The sequence below is a fragment of the Larus michahellis genome, chromosome 8 (genome assembly GCF_964199755.1).
Source record: "Larus michahellis chromosome 8, bLarMic1.1, whole genome shotgun sequence".
NCBI classification, from domain to species: Eukaryota; Metazoa; Chordata; class Aves; order Charadriiformes; family Laridae; genus Larus; species Larus michahellis.
Window position 1 is genome coordinate 48,277,850 of NC_133903.1, and position 18,801 is coordinate 48,296,650.

General features: G+C 45.8%; 1 protein-coding gene and 1 long non-coding RNA gene across 2 annotated transcripts in view; one reads left to right on the forward strand and one right to left on the reverse strand.

Moving 5' to 3' along the window:
* The window catches only part of TRABD2B (TraB domain containing 2B), a 302,420-nt gene that overhangs the window by 185,765 nt on the left and 97,854 nt on the right, over positions 1-18,801 (reverse strand). The gene's annotated exons all lie outside the window — the stretch shown is intronic.
* LOC141748071 (uncharacterized) lies at positions 1,067-7,469 on the forward strand. Its single transcript, XR_012588895.1, has 5 exons — positions 1,067-1,187; positions 3,216-3,333; positions 4,035-4,069; positions 5,680-5,856; positions 6,966-7,469. It is a non-coding gene; the product is annotated as an uncharacterized LOC141748071 (long non-coding RNA).

Sequence of the window (18,801 nt, forward strand, 5' to 3'; positions counted from 1 at the left end):
TGTGAGTGATTTATTAACTTATAAAGTCAGATTAAATGGGTATTTGGAACCGAGCAGCTGAGAGGCTTTGAAAGGGGAAAGTGATTCATGCTATTTATCCAGCTGAGACAAGAGTCACGTGGTATGAACCCACAATACTAATTTCTCTGGATTACAAGTAATACATTTCTAGGAAAAGGACGTCATTAGCATCTGGCAGATGTATCGATTAGGAGGATTGCCTGGTTCATACAGCTGTGCTGTCCACATCAACTTCTAAACACAGCAGAGGAGATTACTTAAGAATCTGTATTTTTTATTAGGCCGTTTTGCTCTTACTCACCCATCACATGGGATCTGGAGGGGCTTCAGACCCGCTCGGGCAGAACAGAAGCTCCAGTGGCTTCCAGAGCAGATCACCATCACTGTGTGACCACATCCATGCCCAAAAGACAGTTCCTATGAACATGTAGTTTCTCCCTAATTGAATAAGCAACCTAATAGCCATAACCTGGAAAAAAGTTCTACTCTATTCCAAAAGGAAACTTTGGAAATTAAAAATGGGGAAAGTGACAGGAAGCAGTATTTACATGTTCTTGTGCGCTACCCAGCTAGTTTGTTTTCTGTGATGCTTGTTAGTTTGGACAAGACCTGCATCATCTGATGTGTTAAACAGACAGTTTCTTAACTCCTCCTTGTGACAAGATTAGATCGCAGTACTGGCAGGGTACACTTTTGATATATAGTTGTACAGGGAAATAAATGGTGCCCTTGAAATTCTTTTTTTTTTTTCCAGCTTAACTAAATGCAGGGAAGCTTATCAAATAAAGAAAGAAAGAGAGGGAGGTAAACTCTCAAGCTGACCTTGGGCCCATGGTGGAAGTGATACTGCAGAGATATGAAAGACACAGATCAAAGGGTTTAATGTCACAGATTTATGAAGCTGGTGTTTCTTAGGCCAGGTGTTCCCTATTCCCCATCTGCCTCTCCACCCTTCCACTTGATCCCTCAGCATCCTCCTGTGCAGGGAAGGAGGCACAGGGCAAAAGACCTTGGTTAGCATCAGCTAACCAACACCTGCTTCTCACGAACCCCTTCCCAGGTGGGGGAAAGAAAGCCATAAAAGGTTTCACTTGGTATGACTGAAACCAAGGTAACCAAAGGCTGTGGCTTTGGCAAAGGCAGGACCGTGTTCCTAAAGCAAAGAGGTAATTATTTGGGAGTGGCTTTGATTGAGAGGCTGCTTTTGCAGGGGTTTTGTTATACTGCATGTGGTACAGGGGTCCAGGAAGGAAGCACAGTGTGTGTGGGGGTAAAGCAGCTCACTTGCAATGTTTAGAAAGTCCTGATACATAGGGCCCAGAGGTGCACAGCAATGAGCAAGGATGGTGGATGTATAGCATCATCTTGGGAGCAGCAGCAGAAGATACTGCAATTCACAGATAACACACTGTTTTTTCAACTTGTGGGTGGAAATGGGTGGGGGTGAAAAGAGTGTTTTGGTTCAACCTGGGCTGGCTTTGGAGAAGATTTGTTGGGGAGCCTCAATGTAATTAAAACACAAGCCAAAATTTTCATTTGGGTCAAACTACACTCATTGTTCAAGCCTAAAATAAAGAACTTCAGTGTTGAAAGTTTTCCTTTTCTAACTTGCTTAAATTAAAACTCTTCCTAAATTACTAATTTCCAATTGGAAACAAAAGCTGGAAGGGTTTTGTCTTGAAGTAGCTGAAACAAATGTTTGGGGTTTCCCCCCTCCTTTCTGTATCTTGTTTTTTCTCTCCATATAGCAAAGGATGTTCATTGACCACCAGGTTATAGCTAAGTTGTCTCACCTGTCTAAAAATGCTGGGTTTGTATCCGCTGACTCCAAGATGCTCACAGAATGATGCCAAACAGAGAAAACGGCTTGCACCCCCCGGTGCAGGTACCCTCACCTCCCCAACCCGCCCCATCCCCTTGCCCAGCACAATGAAAACAATCTGGCTCCTGTACTAACCGTACCCGGCGAAGCGACGTGGCAAATAACATACCCACCCCTCCTTTTAATACCCAGCTGCTTTTACAGCTTATTTTTATCTTTGACGGGAGACAGGGTCCAGCTTGAGAGCAGGGCACGTACTCGCGCTTCTGGCTCCGCACTGAGCTTTTCTAACCACTTCATCAACACGCCCTCAGATTGGCTTAAACCGGGAGTAAATTTCTATTCCTCCCCGTTGGCCGGTGAACGAGCAAAGGTAGCCAAGCCCCCCCCTTTCCTCCTGGCCCACCGATCCCCACTTTGCCAAACAGCAACACCGCACGCCTGGTGTGAAAGGCTGCACGGTGTGAAGGTGGTTGGAAACGCAGGTTGCTGGCTCCCGGCATGGTCCAAAATTCAAGGCACAATCAAACCCATAGAGAGTCACTAGCAAATCGCTTGAGCTATTTTTTTTTTATGAGACACTTTAGCCAACCCTCTTTTCATATCCTTTACGAGGCTGCCTTCAGCCCCAGCCATAGTAAAAACTCCGAGTTATGGAAATCATAAGAAAGAAATTATGTATGGAAAAATCATTACGTTATAAATTGGTTCCACTGTTCAAAACATGTAGGAAATGGGGCATATAAAACTCAGATGGCGTTGCAGACTTTGATACAAGGTTCATTATTACGCCGTGACACATGTGAAATACGTGCTAACATACTGCCAGCTAATTTGCCTTTATTTACAATGCAGACCCATCACCGGGCAACTTCATAAATTTCATCGACCTGGGTGATTTCTCCGATTGAAGGTGGCAGCCGGCACAGAAACGTGCACAGGGAAAAGTGTGGATCTTACATCTTCAGGGCTGCGCGGTTCTGAATGCGTCCCCCCACCTGGTTCAACATTGATAGCGATCTCCCTGTTTTCTCCTAATCTTTTTCAGATTTCCATCCCCTTGCTAGACTATTGAAATGCTGTTATCCAGTTACACACGTGTTGTTTGTGTCTGTTTTTTAAAGACGTAATTGAGGTAGGAGGCAGGAAAAACTGGATGGGAATGTTTTTGACAAAATGTTCTTTGTTAGAAAATACCAATTGGTTAAAATTGGAAAATTTCCATGGAAATGCATCAGTTTTCATTAAACTTTCTTCATAAAATATTCTGAAGCCAACAAGGGAATTTCAACAGTCACAGGCCACCGCCTGAAGCTGTCCCCTGGGAAAAGGGACATCTAAGGAGATCCTCTTAATTGTGGTGCCTTTGCAGGATGTTTCCCTGGGAAAAAAGGAAAACCAAGGGATCAACCTTAGCCACAGTTGTGAACTAGATCTGGTAAGAAGGAGAACAACCTGGGGAGACAAGAAACAGAGAGAGCTGACACAAGGTATCAACTGGTTGTCCAGTGTTCTTTAGAAAATCTCTTGTTTTAATTAAATGGTTTAAAAATAAAATTATAGTCATTATGAAAATATTTCTTTACTGGAAAAATTCAGGGAAATATTTTTTTAAGATTCAAATGGTCTGTTTCCATACTTCCACTGAGAAGTTTGGTTTCTTCCTGCAAAATTACTTTCTTTAAAATAGACTCTACTTTCTATTAAATTCTAAGGGGTTGAAATCTGAATGAAGTGCTTTGAATATATTGAAAATGTTTCAAATGACCCAAAACAATTCTGCTTTTTTTGTTCCAACACGGAACAAAATTTCTTTTGCTTGCTACCCAAAACCTCAACAAATTGGAAAATCCATTTGCCATGTAGTTCTACTCACAGCAAGGATGTCAAGAGGTCTCATTTATTAATGCCTCAATGGTGTCTGAATTGAAGAAGTGCTGTCAAAATGGAAAGCATTACGAGCCTCTTCAAATTTCCAGTTTGGTTGTGCAGAACGAAGGAGCCTGGTTTCGGTCGGGGCCAAGATCTCAATGCTGCCATCATCGGGGAGTCTTCCTGTTAATAAAACCTTGGACCACCATCCAAACTCCTCTCTGCCTACCAAAGCTAACCCCTAATTTTGAAGATACTGATTTGTCGATTCTCAGATTACAATTTTCCTGCCCGTGATGGTCTTTATTTTTTTCCCCAGGCACGCTGACAGACTGGAGGGCTTTACATCTTGCTGTGCGTATCTTCTTTCACATCTTTCACCGTCGTTTTAAGTGAAATCACGTATTGAGCATGAGGGAGGAGGGGAGGCAGCGCAGGGCGGTGGAGGAAACCCTGCTGGCCTCAGATGACGCTTGGGGTATGCGATGGACCTGGATGTGAAATGATTTCTCACTGAGGTCCTATGGTGAAGGACTGACAAAACCATTACTTACAGTCTGTAAATTGGTGGGGTAAGTCTTTAAGATCCACAGGTTTACATGGGCTAAAGGGCCTCCATGTCAGATTAAAGATATAAAATAGCAGCTGGAGATACGTGGGATTAGAGTTTGGGGATTTTTGCTCCCTAGGAGACTCAAGGCCCCACTCACACAAAGAAGGCAAGACGCCTGGCTATTGTGGATGTACAAATACAGCATCCTGCGTTGCTCACACCACGTGAAGGGCTTCCCTAAAGCAAAGGTGCTTCTCACCACCTCTTCTCATCTACTAACTGTCCTGCTTGCCACAGCCAGAGGCTCGAAGCCGGTTTGCTCGTCAACCAGCGCCCAGCCTGCAGCATGTGGCATTGGATGGGGAGATGGCTGTTGGTCTGTCCTTGCAGACCAGGTTTGTACCTAGCGAGGATGACCCGCCAGGCCAAACAGCTCCTTTGCCATTCTGAACCGGTGCTCAGCACAGTCCCACCTCAGGCCCCACTGGTAACTACTCCGCTCCCATGCCCTTACTGGTACCCGGCTGCTGCTGCCAGGAATAGTGGAGGTATTTTTCATGGGGCACATTTCACCAAATGGGCAATTCTCCGGAAAGAGTTAATCAATTCACAACAATTCAGGTAATTTCTAAGGCCCTGTAGTAGATGCAGAGAAGACACAGCTCCGGAGCCATGGTCAGGAGCGAGCGAGATCTATTTGCTGCTGGGGCACTTCCCACCCCCGCAGGGGCTTCCTGGACAGGCAGTGGACCTCCCACAGCCCGTGGGGAGCCTGTCCAGGCATTTCTGAGAAGGCACCAAACCACTTAAACATCACACAAACACAACGCAGGACCCCGGAGAGGATCCTGCAGCGGACCGAAGGCTGGGCTCGCAGCCCAGCTCGCCAGAGGAGAGCCCCAGCTCCCTGCTCTGCTCGGCCCCAGCACAGCACTGGCACCACCACAACCCATCCCCTGGTTCTGCAGGCTGATCGCTGGCTCTGGTAGGTTTCAAGACACGCAGTGCATCGTTTGCACCGCAAACGGAGAAAAGAAAGGTCTCACGTGCTGTCACCGGTCCCTGGTCCCTCCTTCACTTGCTTGCTTTAGAATAATACGTGTCTAGCAAGTTTTGCAGTGAGCACATGGCCCTGAATTCATACGATTCCCCTTTATTTTTAACTTAGCTTTTACAGCACCATTTAAATTATAATTTTTTTTTTAAATAAGGAAATTGCATCTTTAACGGAAATTAATCTCCCAGTCTCCCTCAATAAACCTTTTGAAGCTCTGTATGACTATGACAGAGGTAGGTATTTTTAGACGGACCGTGTGGTAATTTTCTCTGCAGCATTCAATAATTTACAATATCATAGCCGAAGGTAAAGATTTCCCTTAAGTGTAATTTGGCATTAACCGGGCTTTCACAGGCATATTCATTGCAGACAGGGCACCAGCCTAGAACACAACTTTACCCTAAGGATCGTGGTGGAACTGCTGAGTGAATAATACAGCCTTATGCAAATTCACAGCGAAGTAAAGCCTGGACAAAGCCCCCCCATCTCAGACGCCACGAGTTCTCACCACGGGCCAACATCTCTCTCCAGGTATGTCCAGGCAACACGGGGAGATGTGTGATAGGAAGAGCCACGCACTCACCCCAAGGTGACATTGTCACTAAAAGCATCCTTCCCAGTAGAGAGGCGTGGGGAGGAACCGGTCCGCAGCGTAGCTAATGCAGCTGGGGTCTAACAAGCCCAAATGATCTGCAACACACAGATTTATGGGGTTCTTTAACGATGCCTCCTGGACCCTCCCTTTTTTCCCCATATTATTAAAGGATGGTATTTTGCACTTAGACTGAGAGGGCTTAAACATAACCATTGCAAGGCTGTGTACTGGATCATGGCAAGAATAAAATCGTATATAGGGTATGAAAGAAATGCAAGGCAGAAGGTATCTGATCTACAGACTGCTCCTAAAATGCATGTGCTATGCATGATCAAATACACTTCTTCACCAGAATGTCTCTCTCATGGTGAATTCTCCTCAATACATTAAAGAAAAGACACCTGAATCACAACACTACACTCACAAGGGAATAACTAACTATTTTGGTATCTGGGCATTATGTCGTGGCAGCTTTTTTAAATAAAGTTGAATTCAATATGGATGTATGCAAGCAATTCACAAAATTAGTCTTTTCTTTCTGTGTCAGGTCTTGGCTACGGTACCTGGAGCTTCTCTTTTGAATTTTGAAGAAATAATTTATTTAGAAGTTAAAGAATGAATTTTAAACTGCAGCAAAAAGCCTGAAAAAGGGACAAAAAGTCCTACAAAACTCCTTAATAAATTGACAGACATCACTGTAAGGAGAGGAGGCTGAAGCTGGCTCTTACCATCTGATCTCTTATTCCCACATACTGCGTTAGCAGTTCTGCAGGCAGTGGTGGCTATCACTAAAAATTGCCAGAACAGCAAATTGTGTGGGAAATGTCAACATCTTGGAGCCTCAGTTCCCAGGAACCGAAATTTCTCAAGAACAGCAGTTCTGGAAGTTTTTTTACTACAAATGTGTATAGAATTACAGACTGTTACAATATATAATAAAATAGTACTGTTAGAGAAATATAGGAAAAATATATAGAAAATAATTAGGAAGGAATAATTCGTTAAACTTGATATTTCAAAATGAACCCTTTTTTTTTTTTTTCAGAACCAAAGGTCACCGTTGCTCTGCAATGAAAATTTCCCAACTGGCTTTTCACCTTCTGAGAAATCTTGTCAAAATGGGCATGGCGTGGGGGGGGAAAAAACTTGGTTTTAACTCAAACAAGGAAAGCAGATAAACATGAAAAAATACTTAGCGTTTGGCTGTGTTCGAGCTGCTGGGAGACACGCTGCTGTTTATTACGGACACGTACGGACCCACAAAGCCGTGATTCCGTGTCCCCCCTGTGCTCTCAGCCCTTTTCCAACCACAGAGAGCATCTTAAACCAGACAACATCCTCCTGCTTTCATTTTACGCATGTATTAACTTAATACGTGATTACACCGGGGTTTAAACTAACGACTTCTGGACGCAGAAGACCTTGGATGGTGACTGGCAAGCGTCCAGGCAGAAAACATGGAAAAAGGGGACTCCTAAAGCTGTGACAGCGGGGACATGTGTGGTGGAAACGCTCCCAGCTCTCCTGCCCCCATCTGCTCAGGATCTCATCACAAAGACTGTCGTTATAATAACTTTATTATGGACCTTCTGGGGAAAGCGAGCTCCCAGCAAGGGTTTTGCTAGAGCAGACAGGAAACTCGTTTGCTCCCCGCTAGAGTAAAGCCCTTTATAATTAATGCTGGGTAAATAAAGTGCTCATCTGTAAACACTTTTAATTAGAAACTGGTTAAAGCTAAACCCCCGTGACCACAGTGGCCGGGGGGATTAGACGCACGTCAAGCTTTGCCCGATCAGCAAATAAGAGGCCCTTTAGCGTCCTCAATTCCTGTGCCGTGGGATCTCTTTCAGCTCCTATCGCACGTCACTGCGCTGCTCCAGCCTGCTCTCCAGGCTCAATAGAGGATCAATATTTGTCTGTACTTTCCGAGCAAAAAGCCTCCTTGACACAGGCAGCATCTGTGTTTGAACAGTTACTTGCTAACACATAGCAGACTTTCACCAAAGAGATCTCCAGCCCGGCAGGTCAAGCAGGAGCGAGGGTCACCGAGCACCGATGGTGATTTCTGTGTTTGCTTACAGTGATGCTCAAGGCGCAGCTACCAGAAAGGGCTCGCCTGAACGCTGCTCGGTGCTCCCCGGGCAGAATATACATTTCAGAAAACCAGTACATGGCTAGGAAAAAATAAATAAAACTGCCTAACTACCTACGTTACCACTTTCTATCCCTGTAGACGGCCTGTGCCTGACGTCACTACCTCCTGGTAATAGAGGCTTTCTATCAGCATGCCTGATAACATGCTATCAGATTCCAGGGAGAAGGGACATTCTTTTCTGACTGTGGCAACCCTACATAGTCCCAAGTGTCACTTGTGTTTAGGGACAACAGCAGCAGCATGCAGGGATGAGGGAAGTGCTTCCAGCAGAGATGGTTCTTGCTCTGATCAGATGGTGCCAGCCTGACAAAATGCGTGCATTTCAACAGTTTGTCTCCATTATGGAAGAGAAACATGCGGTCTCTGCTGGAAATGGTACAAACCTGCCCTACACAAGACAGCCAGCCCAGCACTGACCAGCAGAAACGTGTCCTCCCCTCTCTACTTGCAGAAACATCGGTTGTCCCTGCGGTACCCTAGCTCTGCCCTTTAGCACAAAGTCATTCCTCTTGGAGGGAAACTCCTGTCCATGCCTTTATTCAGCTGTATCGCTGCTGATCTCTATCTGACAGCCGCACCACCAAGTGCAAGTCAACACCAAGCTTTATTAGATCCTCCCCTTGCCTCTGCTGACCGGAGCCCAGCAATGGTTTGAACAGCAGGAGAGCCAACAGGTCCTGAATGCCATGAAACTCGAGGTCCCTGCATGGTGTGAGCGAGCACACACAGGAATAACACCCAAGGGGTTACTTTTAGAGATCTTTTAGAGATGGGGAAACTGAAGCATGGGAGGTCAGGGTGACATAACTACACCTAGCCGGTGTCAGAAACCACTTCTGCTGAACTCCAGCCCCATGCTGCCCCACGTAACACTCTCCCATGCCTCCCGTTTTCTTTGTTCAACCTTGTTAACCTCTTACTCAAAAAAAAGAAGAACGTTTTCGAGCATAAGATTGGATTTCTGCAGCATAAATGCCTCCTCTTTCCCTGGAGGCCCTTTGACTGAAGCCATCAAGCTGTGCATTGAAGTGCAGCTGGGCATGGGGAAGCAGGACATCAGGGCAGCATTCATGCAGAAGACCATGGCCAGAGTATGCCACACTGGAGAGACAACCTCACCAACTGGATAATTCCTGGCCCATGACTCTCAAAACCTGCTTTTTTCTATTCCCAGCTATGTCATGGACTTCGTACATGTTAACTTGACTTCTCTTTTCCCCTTCCACGTTTTCTTTCTGTGTTGGCGGTTTCATTCCGGAGGGCAGGAGTGGTCCCAATGGCTGTGCTCACTTACTCCCTTCCAGCTGCAGCTGCTCCAGCCCACAGATGACCTCCTGGCAGATGCACAGCCACGCTGCTGACGATGGTGCTGGGACTGGCCAGCTCAGCTGTGCTTTAGAGCACTTCCAAAACCATTGCTCTCCAAATGTGCAGAGCTAGCACACATCCCCTGTGTGAAAGATAACACGGCTTACTTGGACTGAGAGGGACTTGGATGCTCAAGGGAGCACGTAGAAGGGTTGTAACTTCAAAGCTGGCTCTGCTTTCACTGACAGATGGGACTAGAGACCTCTGGAGATGCCTTCCAACCTGAACTCTGCTGCGACGCTGAGGGGATTTCCACCTTTTCCTTACGCATGGATCCTCTCCAGCCAGCCTGGCTGCAGCCCAAGGAGACTCAAGCTCAAGCCCTTGCTGCGTTGGTAGCTGACAGGCAGCTCTCTCCCCCCATAACTGCACACTTCAGAGAGACAAGTTGCTCCAAGGGAAGTCTGTCCTGGAATAACTTCTGTCTTGTCACCATCGTCACCGGCATTTTTGCTTTCTCCCACGTCCAGCTGGAGGCAAGGTCCAGCTCCAGCAAAAGCCAGACTTGTTCTTAATGATGCCTTAGAAAATAAAGCCAAATCTACTCTATAGGTCCCCAGCTGGCTTCTGATCAGAAGGCACTTGGTGGCAGTACATCAAATACACCCACATTCAGTATAGCTGTCTGGACAGACATCCCTCCCACCGAGTGATCCATTAGGAGTCAGGAAGTGGTGTTGGCTATGGGCATCTTGTAGGCTGGAAAGCTTCTTGGAATGCGGAGCATGCCAGTCTTCCATCAGATACCCCATCACAGTTCCCAATAAATTTTTGCAAGACAAGAAACCTGGCTACCAGTGCAAAGGAGCCTGAAATGTCAATCCCACCTCACCCCACAACAACACTGAGGTTAGATCTCCCCCTGGGTCAAATATCGTCTATCTTTAGAACAAATAAACTTCCTGGAGCATTAGCTGCAGACATTCTCAAATACAGCCTAACATCATCTGTGCTCCCGAAGTGGCTTGAATGTAAATGGCCATGTGTGACAGGCAGCTGCTGAAGTGACCTTCATCTGGGAGGTGGAGCCCACCACCATGTGTAGGACCAATAGGCCATCCAGCCACGACTCCCCCAGTTTCTAACTGAGCTCCAGTAATGCCGGATTTGTCTGTTCATTTGGAAATGCCCTAAAACAACCTCCTAAGTCAAGGTGGCAGCCATGGACATGGCTTTCTCCAGGGATGGCTTCGAGTCCTCCTCCCAGCCAGAAGTGAGATTTGGGGTTTTAACAGATGGCTGCAGTAAAGTACCTGGGATGCTTGCAGTTTCTGCACTCTGATCTCCTAGCAGGAAGTATTTTGATTTTTATTTCAAATGCATAAACTATCCTCTGATGAAGAAAGGCAACAGAGAAATTTTCACATGGGCAAGAACGCCACTCCAAAGGTATTCAGCCCCTTAATTTATGACATACTCTCCAGATGTATTATTAATATGGTTATTATTAGTTCCTTTAAAAATCTTTTTGTACTCCCAGTCCAGTAAAATAACCGCGTGTTGGCCCCCTCAGGCCTGTTGGTGAACAAAAGGGAACAGTGCCCATTTGGATTACCTAAACCCAGCAAGAAAGCTTTGATTTAATACCCCAGGCCTGAAGCTTCCAGCTTCTGCTCTGCTGCCCTGGGATACAGTGTCATCGCGGCTCCCTGCTAGAGGGATCAGAGGCTTAATGGGATTTAGGGTTGAAAATCCAAGCTCAGCCTGAGGTGTCTGCAACACAGGACTTTGCAGAGGAAGGGGGAGAGCGCCAGATTTGTTCTTTCACTCCTCTTTCATCTGGACCTGCCTCATTTCTCTTGCCTGGGTATAAGAGGGGAGAAGATAGTGTTGTAGTGTCTCTTATGAGTCTCGTTATTACCCTAATTGCATAATTATATATCATACATGCTTAAATGGTAATAATACCTTTAATAGCAATTAGTATAAAATAATTAATCTGTTTGCTAAAGAAAGCAGGAGCTTGGATGCAGTCACAGAGGAGATCTCTGCCAGTCCTGCATTCCCATAGTCCTGCCCCAGGAAGGTAAACCATGGAAAAGGACGTACACCAGGGGAAAAGGAGGACGTGGTCACTCACAGTAGGAACTGAGCACCTTCAAGGATCCTTCAAGGAAGGAAGGAAGGAAGGAAGGAAGGAAGCAAGGAAGCAAGGAAGAAAGGAAGGAAGGATCCTTCATGCCCCATCCTTGGTTCATGAGAACAACTGAAATCGTTCCATTTACCCAGGAGTGAAATTTGGAGGAGAGAAGCCCTTCCTTTTACTACTGAATATTCATGCTGCATCTTGTACAAGGAGCAAGGATTGCACAGAGCACACCCAACATTCATTTATTCCCTTAAGTGCTGGCTTCAGCGTTCATCCAAAGGCAAAATCAAATACTTTTGATCTGACCATATTTTTACAGCTCTGCAAATACACAGGGGTGCTTGTACTAAAATTAATTACTATGAAAGCCACACAAGCTCACAGGCAAGCCTCCCTTCAGGATGTCAAGCATCCTTCCCAAAGACACAGACTAGAGGTTTGGGTGGTAGAGAGATGAAGTTTTAAGACCTTTGCTGGCAATACTTTCCAAATTCATTGAATGTCCAAAGTTGCAGAATCCTGTTCCCATTTATGCTATTCAGAGCAGAAACTCAAAGTGCAGATGACAAGCACCAAAGCCAGGGCCAGATTCTTCACAGGTGCAGTCACAGGAGTGATTTTGGATTATGACAGTTAAAGACAGTATGGACTATACAGGGTAACACTTTGGGAGAAAATGTGTCAAATCTGCTTTCTTTATGAAACCTTATGAAGCTAATCTGAATGGCGAGGGAGTTACTGTTTGTGTATTTAACATCAAAAAAATAAATCCAGAAGCAGATATCTTTAAGGCCCCTTCCAACCCAAACCATTGTATGATGTTCTCAAGAAAGCACATTTTAAACCAGCTTCAGTGCATCAGGCTGGGCGATCATCATGGCCTCTCTTGCAACTGAAATGGCTGTGTTTTCCTTCTCATCATTCATGGGGCTGAAGAGAATGGGGTTATCTGGACCCACTCTGACATACTCTCTCTTAATCCTGGCCCTGCTTGCAGGGAATGGATAGAACAAAACCCTTCTGTTTCAGGACTTCAGATGTGTTCAGGATCAGGAAGGATTTCCTCCCCTATACGCATACACACAATTGCCTAGAGATTGTTTTTGATCTAGACCTTCTGCAGATGCTCTAACAGTGGAAGAGGAGAACTTGAGCAGCCTAGATCAGTGCTGCAGGCTGAGTACAGAAAACTGATGCCTGGTTTAAGCGTTCAGATACAATGATGTTCCTCTACCTCACTCCAGTCAAATTGCCTGGAACAGTGGAGAATGGTCTCTTAGGGTTATCTAGGTGTGTATCACCTAAGCAGTCTTCTGCTGTTGTGGGAACCATCACCATGACATCTGCTGACAGCCTACAGTTTAGTCTCCTGGGACCTGTAATGCGGAGAAATCTCTAGGTCTAATATGGAATTTCGGAAAATAAGCCAGTTCTTGACAGACGCATACCTAATCTCCCCTGAAAAATCTTCTCCGATGGAAGCTTGACATCTTGCCCAATCTCTTCCCCCTCTCCTGCTAGAAAAGACCCCACTAAGGTCAAACCTGACTCTTCTTGGCTGTACCTAAAGCCTAGTACTTCAAGTCTTGTACAAGTGGCAACAATACGCCTCCTGTATTTTTTTTTTTCCAGGGACTTCTACAGTTGAAAATGGACATACTCAGAAAGAGGTTTATCTGGGCAACACACCCCAAGAGGCGATTGCTGTCTTCTCCTTGCTTTGTCCTCCTCTCCCCAGACCAGGGCATGAACTGGATACAGGCCTGAAGGAGCTCATCTGTTCACCCCACCTCCACATCTCCATCTCCCCATATGGTATATGGCTCCTGACCTGAAGCATTTCTTGGTTCTCCCAAATTCCCATCTTCTTTTGCGCTTTGCTCCCCAGCCAGACCTGTGCTGCAGTATTACAGGAATAGTGTGATGAGCTGCCAAGAGCCGTTAACAAGGGACTCATATAAACTTTCCCTCTCAGCCAGGAATAATACCCCAGGACTAGGAGTCCACTTGAATTGCAGACACGAGGAGGGAAGGAATGGGGAACCTATTCGCTTGTTTTGCTGTTTAAACAAAAACGTGTTCTCCTAGCTATATCCACTGCTTGGCAAGCGTAGGAGTATTAACCGTCTTTGCTGGAAACGCTGACAGCACGACCCTGCAAGACATTCCTCAGCATGGGAACCGTGCAAGACAGGGATCTGGAAATGTGCATGTGTGTCTTTGTGTCTGTATGTGAAGAGATGCCCTTTGGGAACTTTTCTGAAGACACAAGTGCAACTTTGGATTCCCTCCCATTTTCTCTTGAGAATAGCTCAAGGTGAAAGGGGTGGCTCAGCAGCATCCAGAGAGCAAAAGAGGTTCATGCCTCTCTTCGAGTCTTCTGATATTTCCATCTTCCCTTCCCCATTGTCTATGTTCACTTCTCTCTTTTGCCTCTCCCTCTTTCCAAGACTGAGCATTTCGGAGGCTCCGTTCCAGCTGGAACAACGTTCATCTGAGCTCCGTGGTTTCTCGACCAGGCAGAAGCCAGGTCCAAGAGGACTTAAGGCTTTCCTCTAAGCCATTACCAAAGTGTTAATATTACCACCCAGAAACTTTTAGATCCACTTTTTGCTGCTGGATGCTCATTAGTCCTGTAACCTTCACTCCTTGGGGAAGCAATGGCTTCACACCAGCACAGCAGCTGGCTGCCCCATTAAGTTCAGGTTCGTTGTATTCTCTCCCCTGAGGAGAAGATGGAGGGCATCAGCATCTTGCTCAGGCAGTTTAATGTATCAACATTTCATGGTGGTCATGAGAGCGGGGAATCTGCAGGATCATTACTATTCCACAGAGAGGGGCATGTGGAAACAGAGAACCATATAAATATATACAAATAAATGTATACACGCTCAAACCCCAAATCTCAAGTGTCCTAGAGTCTTGGCATTCCTTTAAAGAGATTTATTTCATCCATAAAATTCCCTGCAAGCTTGTGTTCTTGTAAAGCTGTAATACAGACTGTCAAGTCCTTCCTACATGATGAAGGGAAGGAAATCTGCCAATGTCATCCGAGGGCAGTCATTACAGGCAGGTGGAACCTCATGAGTCCACCTGGCTTTGTCCAAGAGAAGCCTCTGGCATGGGTGATGGTGGAATGATGCTCCTCCTGGCCATGGCACGACCTGCCAGGACACGAAGCTGAGAGAGAAAGAGGCATGTTTCCTTCCTTGCCATAAACCAAGCAAGCCAATCACACTATGCCACCCCTAAGGAAAGTACCAACCTAACAAGTTTCAGTAGGTTTCAACAAGAGATCTCAATTTACTGAGAAAAAGAAGATGACGACCATCAGGCTTTATATAAGATGTGGAAACTGAGGCAGAAATTTGCAAAAGCTTCACAGAAGAAAGCACAAGCAGTAGGGAATCCTCACTTTTTGGCTTTACAGTCCATGAAATCTGTGCGCTGGGACACACATTGAATCATTCATCTGCCACCCACGCAAACCCCTCTGGGCTACTCTCATTAAAATGGCTTTTTTTTTTTTTTTTTTTGTGAGACAGAAAGCTGGGCTTGTCTCTTTTGCCTGTGAGTTGGGTAAAGCGGATGGGTTTTTACTGCTGGCTCTGCCACATATTTCTTGTGTGACCTACTCTTGCTACAACTGCCCACACGGCCAAGAATGAAAAGTAACGAGTGCCAATCACGTAGGCTTAGCTTCACGAGGGAGGAAAACAAAGTGGTAAGTACAACAATACTCCGTAGTGGGAAAGCCTCGTAGAGACCTGCTCTTGATCATAGCAGGATTTGGCCCAGCAGGGTCGTTATCCTGCTTCCAGCAATTGCAGCTTCCAGATGCTACAGGAGAAGGTGACAAAGCCTCAATCTGCCATGAGCGGTGTGATTTCTTCCTGACCTCAACCGTTGTGAGTTTATGCCTGAAGGACGGGAACTGATGGCCCTTGTGATTTTATTTTCACTAGTGTAAGTGCAGATTTTTTTGCTAAAAAATAATTGACCACAATATGAGAGATGTGTTGAAAGCCGAAGGTTGGCATGGCTAAAATGTGTCAAATTCAATCAGCTGGGACAGAAAGAACTATTGCTACAGGAAGAAAAGGTGAGTTACTTATGAAGGCAATGGATAGTGGTTTTCTGCACTCTCTCCCTTCTTTCCTTTTGGGTTTCATTGCTTTCAGGTGGTGTAATTTGACTAGCAGCTGCTGGGAAAGCCAACCTGGGATACTCAGAGACACTTTAGGATGAAGTTGTCTAAGATTTTTTACTGTCGGGAGTGGTCTGAGCTCTCTGTTGCAGATGTAGCCTCCAACTCAGGAAGTTCCCAAAATGCCTGTCTGCCCCAAATCGGTCAGAAACACATGGGAAATAATGATCACTGCACTTATATGCTGAATATTTACCACCAGATCCTGTCTGATGGCTGGGTGGGAGGTGGGAACTGACCCAGTTCTTACAGGCGAACACCACGATAGGAGCCACATACCCATTTCTGAGAAGCAGCTCTGGATTAACGAGAATCATGGTTTGCTCAAGGGGCAGGGTGCGTGCAGGACGGGCCCATGGCTAGAGAAGATGTGAGGCTGAATAATGAACGTGCACCACATAGCACTTGAGTTTTGTGGCAAACAGCTTTACCTGCTTCTCTCCTGGAACCTCGGAAGGATGCTCTGAGACACAGAAATACCGCAGAAAAACCATCACGCTCACTGGTACAGGCTGCCCGTTGCTCCCGAACAAGTTCTCAGGGTGATGAATGTTGAAACAGAAAAAAGGGAATGTTTCAGGAACTGACCAAGGAAATGAAGGAATTAAAGGGGGAAAAACCTCAGATAAGAAAACACACTCCATGCAACTTCAGAGGATTATATAATGCACTTTTTAAGCCAAATTCAGCTTGGGCTGGTTCATTGCCATCGAGGATTTGTATGGCCCAATAAGAGCGCCTGTAATCAATCCATCTCACCATAAAATCCATCCTAAATGCTGCAAAAATACCTTGTGTCGTTCACTTTGAGTTCCCTTGTCTGTCACTTCATCATTTCCCCTGCTCACAGAGGAACAGGGTTCCCCTTCAAATCCATTAGCCATGTGGCGAGGGTGCCTGGGCTGCGTCTGCGCTCAGGCATTTTTGTATGTATTGGCTGATGTGGAGGGACTGTATTTCTGTTTCTTCAGCTATATGAACCATGCCCAGAATCAAATGCTCCATCAAAATCCTAAATTCACTTCGAACCATTAGGAAATTTCTTTCCTGGCCTTGTTAGTGGTGGCCTTGTTTCAACCCAAAAAGCAGATTTTTGATTGAAACAAAGACGGCACTTATGCAACTTCAGCATTGTGGGGAGCATTCCTCAGCGAATACCAGCCCTCTTTTTTTCCCTATTTTGTTTTCATTTCATATGTGTCTTTCTCCTTCCTTCCCACTTCACACAGGAGAGGCTCACAAGGTCTGCAGAGATGTAGGACGCTGGAAACCACTGTGGCCCTCCTGGTTACAAAACAATAACAATAACAATAAAATATAATAAACTAAACCCTGGAATGGATGTGGCTAACCAGCCGTTGAAACCTGAGGTTGTGCTTGACTGAACCATGACAGGAAAAAGACCCCCAGCTACTGAGCACGCTAAACAGCTCCGTATCCACCCTGCCTTTCTCCAGCATCCTTGTCCCACATCCCCATTCACAAAACACGAGCAGCACATCATTAGCCCAGGGGCTGTTTGTTTTCACTGGGGTTTTCTCTTGCTTGTAAAGCCCTAGCCCACAGCGTTAAGAGGTTCTCCACAGTGTTGTGGTTGCTCCCCTCAGAGCCATCTGTGGATGGAGCAACGCTGTTCCAGCTTGTGTGCACACACGTGCATGCAATGATCGTTAGCATGATCCCATCCCAGCTGTTGACAATGTTGATACACCCTGGTTCTAGATGATGTTCCTATACCACCAGTTTCAAGCTGAAAGGAAAGTCTGTCTGAACACCTAAAGGATGCACTGGGTATGGACACGCATTGTCCAAACCTCCAAAAGGCCACCCCAGGGACTCTGTACCTGGGAGGGATAACTCCACTACAAGCAACTACAGCCCCAGGCAGGATCCAAATACAAGCACTTTGCCTTGTGGAGTAGCAACTCCTCGACTCCAGATAAATTGCAAATAATTAAAGTGCAATTATAGGAAGCTGAAAGCGCTCCTATGTCAGGAGAGTAAAGTCACTTGGATTTCCAGACTAAAGTCTCAGCTTAGGGAGGCACCAAACATCCTCACCTCCTGCAGACTCGCTGCACAAGTGAACCCTACTGACGAGGAGTAAAGCCCACAGGGAGGAGCCCAGGGAAAGTTAATCAAATAGATGGATTTTGGTTTTTGCATTTGTATGTGTGGCCATGATCTCTCAGGTGGGAGACAGGTTGGGGCTTTATTAGAGTCACTGATGTTTGTGAGGAGAAAATCTGGCTCCATCGGCAGCCATGCTACCTGCATGACACCCTCCCTGCACCACAGGTTTCTCCATTTCACTTGGGTTTCACGAGCTTTTGCACTGTTTCCATTGACTACGAACATCTGCAGTACTCCTGGGGAAAATTCAGTTCTCCAGACTTCCCTGGCTTTAACATTATTACCAAGGACAGCAAGGCACTGATCCTGCCACAGTGATGAGACTCATCTCTAGACTCAGTGCAATTCCCACCAGCACACACGAGACTCAGCATCTTTCAGTGCTCCAGACAACCACACCTCCATCAAGTTCATCTTCCCACACAAGGGCCTTTATCTCACATGGTGGCTTGTTTCAGATACGGACATCCAGTCATGCCCACTCTTGTCCATATTATTGTATGCTGGGATAAAGACTATAGGAGCCGCCTCTCCCTCTCTACCCAAGGTGGATTTCACTAGAGTCTTTCTACTGGCCATGGGTCTTGCAAGTCGCTCTGAATTATAAAAAAGACATGTTTCAACAGAAAATAAGTGAAAGTGAATCAGATTTGGAGAAGAAAGTGCATTCTTCAAGAGTGTAATAAAACATACATTGACTGGGGATTTCGTTTATAAGGGGAACTATTGTGCCTTGGGTTGGAAGTCTTGCAAACTCTTACTACAGCCTACAGGGCATTGCTTACATATCGTAAACCTCAGCACTTCTCAATAAACAGCCTGTGCACGTGTGTAACAATGTAAATAATCGTATGCATAACTGCATACAGAATGTAGGTTAGATACTTGAACATAGTCTTAGAAGTCCTTAGAACAATAGGTTGAACCAG